This window comes from Carica papaya, chromosome 3 (assembly GCF_054855325.1).
Source record: "Carica papaya isolate Zhongbai chromosome 3, ASM5485532v1, whole genome shotgun sequence".
Lineage (NCBI taxonomy): Eukaryota > Viridiplantae > Streptophyta > Magnoliopsida > Brassicales > Caricaceae > Carica > Carica papaya.
Window position 1 is genome coordinate 12,910,449 of NC_142311.1, and position 11,001 is coordinate 12,921,449.

Genomic DNA, 11,001 nt, shown 5'->3' on the forward strand with positions numbered 1-11,001 from the left:
ACTCACTGACAATGGGGCTCTCTGGTGCAGCTGCTCCTCCAGCTTACGTTGCGATTGGGTGTTTTACTCCGGTCAACCTGTAGAGAAGGAAACGGTGATCACAACAGTGAAAAAATCACATCGAACGGGAATTGGGGAGGGTCTCATTGGAGGCATTTTTCAAAACACCTCGCGGCGGCACCGCCGAGCTTCAAGGCATTTTTCAGCCAATTGGCCAGTTCTTTCACTCCGATTTGGCCATAGGTGGGTTTAAAATTGAATTTCATGCAAGAGGAGAAATTTTTACCTCGTTTGGCGATCGAAAATTGCTCCAGTGCGGCAGTGGGTGGCGACGGTCGGCTCCTTGGCGATTGGGTTGTCTTCTCCGATAAGGGGCTCTGGCGGCTAGGGTTTGGGTTTGGGTGCGGATAGGGTTATTTATACCCATCCGCTTTTGATCTAGGTCATCCATCGCTTTTGATTCGAACCGTCCAATCGCGATTAAATAGGAAGTGAATATGGTCCGTTCATCGCGATTCAATCTAGGTCGTCCGTGCAAGATTCAATTTGGGCCATCCATGCGCAATTCGATCTGGGCCGTTCGTGCGTGTTTTTCAATCTGGGCTGTCCGTGCGCACGGGAACGGATCTCAGCCGTTCGATTGCGCGCACGCAGATCACCCACGTGGCTCCCCCCCGCGTGGCCTCCTGTGTCAGCGCCTCTACCACCTGGTGCGTCCTGGTTGGTCAGGGCTACTGACAGGGCATCTGACGTGGCGTAACTTTTTTAAATTACATTTTGATCCCGTTTTCTGATTTTTCTTTCAAAAATACCCCTGAATTTTTACCCATTTTCCCCAAAATTGTTTTCAAATTAATCCTTAACAAATTTTATCCCTTTTTTAATTAAATTAAAAATAAATAAATAAATAAATATAAAAAAATAAAAATAAAAATAAAAAATATTATTGGGTGTTACAGCTACACTAGTGCAGTAAGAATATCATACTACTCACCGACACAGAAATGAAGGTCAGTAGAAATCATAAAAATAACTAATAGAGCTCTTAATTTAAGTAAATTCCTTTATCATACTTAAAACCATTCACTGCATACTTACCGTAACGAAATTTTCAAAAACAACTTATACAGTCAATAATATAACACATATCATAATTTCATATACAATCAGTCGGAACAACAACTCTCCATTTTATCAGCTTACTAGTATGCATAGGGGTCCATAGGGATGTCTCCACTACGCGTGAACCCTCTTTTTTTACATTTTCAATTAACGAGTCGTCCCTATACCCCGTCCGGTATGAGTGCCAAAAGATATCTTCCCTCAATATCTCGTCCAGTATGAGGGTGAAACAGGTTGTTCCCATACCCCGTCCGGTATGAACGCTAAATTACCAAACCTCGATATCTCATTCGGTATGAGGTAACATTCACGGTAGGGTTCCCTATGTACCAAGTCCGTCCACCATCTTCCAAAATATCCAGTAAGGCTGTCGTTTCATTCATTTACTTAATCAAATAATTTTTCATTCACCTTTAATTTTTAGTTTTTCAATTCAACCGTAATTATATAAAACAAGCAAAACATGCATCAAATGAATACAATCGCATCATTATACCAATTTCAGTGTATTATCACACATTCAAAAACTGTAAAATCAGGCAATCGATTAAACATAACAAATAATAGTAAATAACCCGTTTCGACTCCATTAGTAATATGTAATTAATTATGAATATTTTCTAAGTTTCACAAAATATCATATTATTTAAAATTAAACTTCAATTTTATAACAGGAAATAAGGTGAGGGATTCTTACTCAAATTAGTATCCGAAATGCTAAACTTTTAACTGCGCCTACTGGTGGTCCCTAAGTTCCCTGAATTTTCCTTCAAAGATTACAACGCTCTTCAAGTACCTAGAAATATCTCAAAAAATCCAAAATCAGTATTAAAAACTCGTTTTGGCCAATTTCAAAATTTCGGCGCGACGGCACCGCCGCTTGCGGCAGCAGTTTGCCTTGGATCAACTATTTTTGGCCATTTTCGACTGAATTCGGCCAGTTTTGTATCAATCCCTATGAGAAAATACGCTAAAGAGCCTCGGTTGGCCCAAAAAAAGTCAAAAAACTGAAACTTACCAGCGGCGGAATTCTCTGGTGCGGCGGCTCCGCTGACTCACTTTCGCGGTTGGGTGTTTTGCTTCGGTCAACCTTTTTTGGTGGTCGAAAATGGCTTCGACACGGCGACGGGCGACTTCCTTCCCGGCGGCTGGCTCTTCTTCTTTAGCGGGGGTGTCTGGCGACTAGGGTTAGGGTTTGGTGTGAAGAGGATTATTTATATCCATCTTCTTTTAATCTAGACTGTCCATCGCATTTAATCTGGACCGTCCGATCGCGATTAAATAGAGAGTGAATCTGGACCATTCATCATGATTTAATTTAGGCTGTCCGATCACATTTAAATAAGAAGTAGATATGGACCGTTCATCGCGTTTAATCTTGGACGTCCGATCGTGTCTGAGGAGGAAGTAGATCCAGATCGTTCGTGCATGCATAAACGAATTTGGACCGTCCGATCGCAGGCATGTAGATCGCCAGTGTGGCCTCCCGCGTGGCACCGCATCAGCGTCCCTTGGCACGCAGTGCACTCCGATTTGTCGAGGCTACTGACTGAGCGTCCTACGTAGAATAATTTTTCTAAATTACGTTTTGACCTCCAATTTTTTATTTTTCTTTCAAAAATACCTACAGAATCCAAATTTTCACCCATTTTCTCAAAAATTATTTTCAATTTCATTCTCCATTTAATTTCCTTCATTTTTACATTAAATAAGAATTAAAAAATTAAAAAATTATATTTATTCATTAATTTTAATTACAATTAAAATTAATTAGGGCATTACATATGAGATATATATATACATAATTTTCTCTATAATATGGAGTTCCTAAAAAATTAGGGAAGCTGCAATATGTATATATATATGTATATGATATATATACAGAATCTTTGGGGTTGCTACAAAATTAGACTTGCTGAAAATTAGGCTCAGTAAATATATACATGTAATAGACTAAAATGACATCATTTTAGAAAATCCCACAACTACATCGTTTTAAATATAAAGTAGAAAAAAAAATAGAAGCAGAGGAGTACACTCCTCCAGTGGAAGAAGAGGAAGAAGAAACCTGTACATCGGAGAGGAAGGGATGTGCAGGAGTCTCCTCTTCCTATTATAAGAGCTGAAGGAGTCGAAGAGAGGGGGAGAGTTGCGCGAGAAAAAGAAAAGAAGAAAATGTTAAAAATTAATTTGCAAATTAAAATATAATTAATTAGTTTGTTAGTAGTTGAACTTCATAAATTAGAGTCTTTATGTATCTTTTAGTTTGGTAGAAGTTGTGAGTCATAAATTATATTTATTATATTTTTTGGTGGTTATAATTAATTATACTAGTTGTAATAGTGCCTATAAATAAGCATGTACTTGAAGTTTTTTTGTGAGAATCACAATAGAAAATCTTGAATCTTCTCATTAGTCTCTCTAATCTCTTCCTCCTATCTCTAACAAAGTGGTATCAGAGTTTAATTTTTTGTTAAAATTCTAGAATGGATAGCAATAATCTATTTTCTTTCCAATTTTCTCGTCTTACAAAAGAAAACTATGATAATTGGTGTTTTTGTATGAAAGTCATACATGGCTCACAAGATGTGTGGGATATTGTAGAAAGAGGCTTTACTCCACCCGAAGATGAAGGATCTTTAACTAAAAATGAGAAGGATGCTTTTACAAGAACAAATAAGAAGGGTTAACAAGCTCTTGCACTCATCCATCAAGATTTGGATGAATCTATGTTTCTAAAGGTGACTGATGCTACTAACGCAAAGCAAGCTTGTAAGATTTTGAAGAATTCCCTCTAAGGAGTTAACAAGGTGAAGAAGGTACAACTTCAAACTTTACGAGGCAAGTTTGAAGATTTACAAATGAAGGATGTTGAATCCATTTCAGATTTTTACTCAAGGGTAAAGTCTAAAGTAAGCCAAATGAGGAGATTTGATGAGATGATAGAAGATGTTCGTGTGGTGCAGAAAATTCTTCAATCGTTGCCACCAAAATTCGACTATGTGGTTTGTGCCATTAAAGAATCAAAGAATCTAGACATTTTGACATTTGAACAATTAGAGGGATCTCTACAAGCTCATGAAGAAAAATTAAAGAGAAGACAAGAAGAATCTTTGGAACAAGTTCTCAAATCAAAGATATCTTTGAATGATGGTGGAAAGCAAAGAGGACGAAGAGGAGGTAGAGGTCGTGGTCTTGGTCATGGTCAAGTATTTAAAAGAAATAAAACTCAAGATGATGCCAATAATAAAGACAAAAGTCAACCATCAAATAGAGGCAGTGGAAAAGGAAGAGGAAGAGGTAACTATAGAAATTCTAACAAATCAAATATTGAATGTTACAATTGTCATAAATATGGACATTATGCTTGGGAATGTCGTAACACTTTAAACGAGAAGGAGGAACAAGCCAACTTTGTCAATGATAAACAAGATGATGAAGAAATAACTTTGTTGCTAGCATGTAAAGAGGGAGATAGTGATACACATAATTCATGGTACTTGGATAATGGAGCAAGCAATAAAGAAAAATTTGTGGAGCTTGATGAGAAAATTAATGGTAATATTTCTTTAAGAGACTCTTCAAAAGTTCAAATTCAAGGAAAATGTAGAATTCTAATCTCTTCAAAAAATGGTGGGCATGTCCTTATTACTAATGTTTACTATGTACCAAAGTTAAGAAATAATATTTTGAGTTTGGACTAACTTCTTGAAAATGAATATGAAATTCACATGAAATATTATTGTCTTTAGCTTAGAGATCAAAGTACTAATTTGATTGCTAAGGTGCACATGTCAAAGAATATAATATTTATCTTAAATCTCAAAACTATTGAAGCAAGATGTTTGAAGGCTAGTATGGAAAATAAAGCATGGTGTTGGCATATGAGATTTGGCCATTTGAACTCTGGCGCACTAAAGGTGATGGGAGAAGAAAAAATGGTGAAAGAGATGCCATTAATCAACCATCTTAATCAATTATGTGAAGCATGTCTATTTGGAAAACATTCAAGAAGGAGTTTCCCAAAAGAAGCTACTACAAGAGCAACCAAGCTACTTCAACTTGTGCATGTCGGTGTGTGTGGGCCAATCAATCTACTCTCATTTAGTAAAAGCAAATATTTTTTACTATTTATTGATATTTTAATAGGAAGACTTTGATATATTTTTTAAAGTAAAAATCAGATGCTTCTGTGCTTTTAAAATTTTCAAAGCTCTTGTAGAAAAATATTGTAGTTATAAAATAAAGTCTTTGAGAACAGATAAAGGAAGTGAATTTACTTCTAAAGAATTCTATTATTTTTATAAATCTAATGAAATTTTTCGCCCTTTAACAGTTCCAAGATCATCACAATAAAATGGAATTGCGGAAAGAAAGAATAGAATTATTCTTAATATGGCTAGAAGCATGTTGAAAGAAAAAAACATGCCCAAGGAATTTTGGGCCAAAGTAATTTATTGTGCAGTGTATTTATCTAATAGATCTCCAACATCAAGTTTGAAAAACATGACTCCCTAAGAAGCATGGAGCGGAATGAAACCTAATGTCAACCATTTGCGAGTTTTTGAAAGTATTGTATATGCTCATGTTCCACAACAAGAGAGATCTAAGCTCGATGATCGAAGTGTCAAATATATTTTCATTCGGTCTGATGCAAACTCAAAAGGCTATAAATTGTATAATCTAAGCAATGGCAAGATCATGGTAAGTAGAGATGTTGAATTTAATGAAAAAGCGACTTTGAATTGGGATAAGAAAGAAGAAAATGCTTATGATTTCTTTCCATACTTTGAAGAGAAGAACCAAGAGACCATGGTACATTTGCAAGAGACAGCTCCACCTCATTCTCCAACTCATGCTGCATCACCTTTTTCTCAAGAAAATTCAAGTGAATGGCCACGAAAGTTGAAGAGTATTCAAAATCTTTATGATGAAACTGAGGAGATCACTAATTTTAATATAAATGATTTGTTTTGTCTCTTTCTTGACAGTGAACCAATAAATTTTGATGAAGTCATCAAAGATGTAAGATAGAGACAAGCCATGGAGGAAGAGATCAAATCCATAGAAAATAACAACATGATAACAATCCACTCTTCCTAAGGGACATAAAGCTATTGGTGTCAAATGGGTCTATAAAGCTAAAAAGGATTCTCAAGAAAATGTGAAAATGTATAAGGTAAGACTTGTGACTAAAAGATACAAGCAAAAACATAGGATTGATTATGATGAGGTTTTTGCACAAGTTGCTCACATGGAGACTATTCATTTGCTCTTAACTATCTCAGCTCAAATGAAGTGAAAAAAATTTCAACTTGATGTAAAATCAGCATTTCTCAATGGCTATCTTAATGAAGAGGTTTATGTAGAACAACCATTGGGTTTCCTAGTTGAAGGGCATGAAGATAAAATGTTGAAATTGAAGAAAGCTTTGTATGGGCTAAAGCAAGCATTAAGAGCATGGAATAGTCGTATAAACAAGTATTATGAAGATAATGGATTTGTCTGTTGCCTTCATGAATATGCTCTTTATATGAAGTATCATCCTAATGGTGATTATTCTATTTGTGTGTCTATATGTGGATGATCTCATCTTCACGACAAACAATCCAAGTTTGTTTGAAGAATTCAAGAAAAACATGTTATTTGAATTTGAAATGACTGATATTGGGCTCATGTCTTATTATTTAGGTCTTGAGGCGAAGCAAATGTAAGATGATATTTTTATTTCTCAAGAAGGCTATGCAAGAAAAGTCTTAGATAAATTTAAAATGTTTAATTGCAATCCTGTGAACACGCCTATAGAATGTGGAGCCAAGTTATCAAAGTTTGATAAAGAAAAAAAAGTAGATCTCACTCTCTTTAAAAGTCTTATGAAAAATTTGAGTCTTATGGAAAATTTGAGATATTAACATTTACAAGGCCTGATATTCTTTTTACAGTTGCACTAATAAGTCGTTTTATGGAAGCTCCTACCACATCTCACATGAACATTACTAAAAGAGTTCTACATTACCTTAAAGATACTATTGATTTTAGGTTATTTTATTCATCTTCTAATGATTTCAACCTTGTGAGATTTTGTGATAGTGATTTTGCTGGAAATATTGATGATAGAAAAATTACAACTAGTTTTGTATTCTTTATGGGTGATTATGCAATTACATGGAGTTTTAAGAAGCAAGTCATTGTTACACTATCAACTTGTGAGTCTAAATATGTGGCAGTAACCTCTTGTGCTTATCATGTCATATGGCTTAGAAGATTATCAAAAGAACTTCATTTAACACAGGACGAAGCTATTAAAACTTTTATTGACAATAAGTCTGCACAAACACTAGTCAAGAACCTGGTATTCAATGAACGAAGCAAACACATAGATACAAGATATCATTTTATTAGAGATTGTATTGCTAAAAAAGAAGTGGAACTCAAGCACGTAAAGACTGAAAATCAAGTGGCAGATATTTTCAGCAAACCACTCAAGTTTGAAGTCTTTTAAAAGCTATGCATTAATCTTGGATTGAAAAGAAGATTTACAAATTAAGGGAAAATGTCAAAATTAATTTGTAAATTGGAATATAATTAATTAGTTTATTAGTAGTTGAACTTCATAAATTAGAGTCTATATATATTTTGGTTTGGTAGAAGTTGTGAATCATAACTTACACTTATTATATTTGTTGGTGGTTATAATTAATTCTACTAGTTGTAATAGTGCCTATAAATAGGCATGTACTTGAAGTTTTTTTATAAGAACTACAATAGAAAATCTTGAGTCTTCTCATTAGTCTCTCTAACTTCTTCCTCTTATCTCTAACAAAAGAATTATTGTGAGAAGAGAGAAAGAGAGTTGTTCATAGAGAGAGAGAGAGAGAATCAGAGAAAGAGGGAGATGAGGAGGCCACAACGGATCGCGGCTTGAGCGGGCGAAAGGTGAGGCGACTTCACCGTGCGCGTTTGAGCCGGAAGGAAAAAAGCGATGATCGCTTGAACTACTCGAAGAGGAAGGAAGTGTGTGCGTCAGTTCTGTTTGAAGGAAGAACGTCGATCTGCACACACGACGTCCTCAATGATCCAACAGCAGGGATCTGCATGTGGGAGAGAGACTAAGTAGATCCGGTCATGCACAACATTTCTGTGGTGGTTGTCGGTCGGGTAGCAGCAACCCGTGGCGGTTTTCAGCGGCAGTGTGTGGCAGTTTCCGACAGCTACGTGTGTACGCTTTGGTGATAGTGTGTAAAGGTGTGCAGCGGTGCGATATCTTAATATTACACGCATTGAGTTTCAAAATCCTAAAATCTTAAACATAATTTGACTTGATTGAATTCGATATAGTTTAAATTAATCGTGTGGAATTAATTTGGTAGATTAGATAATTTAAAATTAAATTAATTATTAGCATGAATGTTAGAAGAGTTGAACGTCGAGTTTACACTCATAAGCGAAATTTGCTTTAACATGTTGAGTTTGGCATTCGAGACCTTCTGCAATGTAGATATGCAAAAGAAAATTAGGTAAGCATGTTCGTACCTTCAAATGCAAATTAATTTCGTTTAAGAGATTAAATAATGGTATTTAAAAAGAAATATGTATGTTTTATCCGAATTAACCAATTGGTGTAGGATGTCGACGGGATCTTCTACTTCAATTTATAAGTTCTTTTAGTATTCTGGTAATAATTATCCTTATTATTTTCTATGTTCTATTATGTAATTTCCTTAAGATTTTTTTGTTTATTATTTTATCTTTTCATTATATTTTAAATTAAATTAGGAATGAATGTTAGAAGGAGATGTGTTGAGAAGAAAATAAATTTGCAATGTAATTAGAGTTATAAGTAAATATAATAGTTAGAGTTAAGTATAAATTGGGAATTTAAATATAGGGAGTTGTTCATAGAGAGAGAGAGAGAGAATCAGAGAAAGAGGGAGATGAGGAGGCCACAACAGATCGCGGCTTGAGCGGTCGAAAGGTGAGGCGACTTCACCGTGCGCGTCTGAGCCGGAAGGAAAAAAGCGACGATCGCTTGAACTACTCGAAGAGGAAGGAAGTGTGTGCGTCAGTTCTGTTTGAAGGAAGAACGTCGATCTGCACACACGACGTCCTCAATGATCCAACAGCAGGGATCTGCATGTGGGAGAGAGACTAAGTAGATCCGGTCATGCACAACATTTCTGTGGTGGTTGTCGGTCGGGTAGCAGCAACCCGTGGCGGTTTTCAGCGGCAGTGTGTGGCAGTTTCCGACAGCTACGTGTGTACGCTTTGGTGATAGTGTGTAAAGGTGTGCAGCGGTGCGATATCTTAATATTACATGCATTGAGTTTCAAAATCCTAAAATCTTAAACATAATTTGACTTGATTGAATTCGATATAGTTTAAATTAATCGTGTGGAATTAATTTAGTAGATTAGATAATTTAAAATTAAATTAATTATTAGCATGAATGTTAGAAGAGTTGAACGTCGAGTTTACACTCATAAGCGAAATTTGCTTTAACATGTTGAATTTGGCATTCAGGACCTTCTGCAATGTAGATATGCAAAAGAAAATTAGGTAAGCATGTTCGTACCTTCAAATGCAAATTAATTTCGTTTAAGAGATTAAATAATGGTATTTAAAAAGAAATATGTATGTTTTATCCGAATTAACCAATTGGTGTAGGATGTCGACGGGATCTTCTACTTCAATTTATAAGTTCTTTTAGTATTCTGGTAATAATTATCCTTATTATTTTCTATGTTCTATTATGTAATTTCCTTAAGATTTTTTTGTTTATTATTTTATCTTTTCATTATATTTTAAATTAAATTAGGAATGAATGTTAGAAGGAGATGTGTTGAGAAGAAAATAAATTTGCAATGTACTTAGAGTTATAAGTAAATATAATAGTTAGAGTTAAGTATAAATTGGGAATTTAAATATAGTTAGTGAGTACAGTTAAAAATATTTAAATAACATAGTAGATTTGGATTAGAATAGAGATATTGAAAATAAAAAAGATTAAGTTAGGAAAGGCAAAACAAGAAATTAGTAGTCAACCTTATAAGTAAATTAATCCTAGAGTAGTAACCTTAATAGGGAAGTAATAGAAGTGGGAAAAAATCTTAAAAAGACTTAAAAATTCATTTAATCGGTATTAGTGAGGGAAGTGTGTGTGCGTAGCTAGCTTGGCAAGTGAAGTGTAGTGTAGTGAACCCTACCCGTGAATATAGCATCAGCTAGATGTAGTTGAGAAGTTCTGTACATATTTGTTTCATGTATGGGTGTATGTGTAAAGTGATAAGTAATGCTCAATGCACAACCATTACGTGTTTAGGCGTGGGAAAGTAAAAGTGATATATTTACATGGTAGAGGAAATCCTTTGTGTCCTCAGTGATGTTGGCATAAACGGCATCGCGCGATGAAACTATTTGTTATTCGTGTAATATATTGAATACATTATTATTTGATAATTTTTTTTTAATATATGGTAATAATATTTTTATTATCATATTTATTATTTTATTGTCTAATTTATGTGATAAAATCTTTAATTAAATTTATAAGTTTTACATCAAGATAGAGATCTTGATAACGAGAGTATAATTTTTTATGATTTAATTTAAAATATTATTAGTCATTAGATTATTAAAATGTGACATTAATGATCCGGTAAAACTAATTTATATATGTGATAATCTCTATAAAATAAAGATTAGTTTATTCTATATATAGATAATGTATATAAAGATATGATCATTGAACTGACTCAATTGAGAATATCTAATTGTTAAAATTATTTTAAACTATCAATATAGTATTCTCTTAAAATGATGAGACGTAAGAATTTCTTTTGACTTGATATCATCATAATAATTAACAAGTTATTTATTATA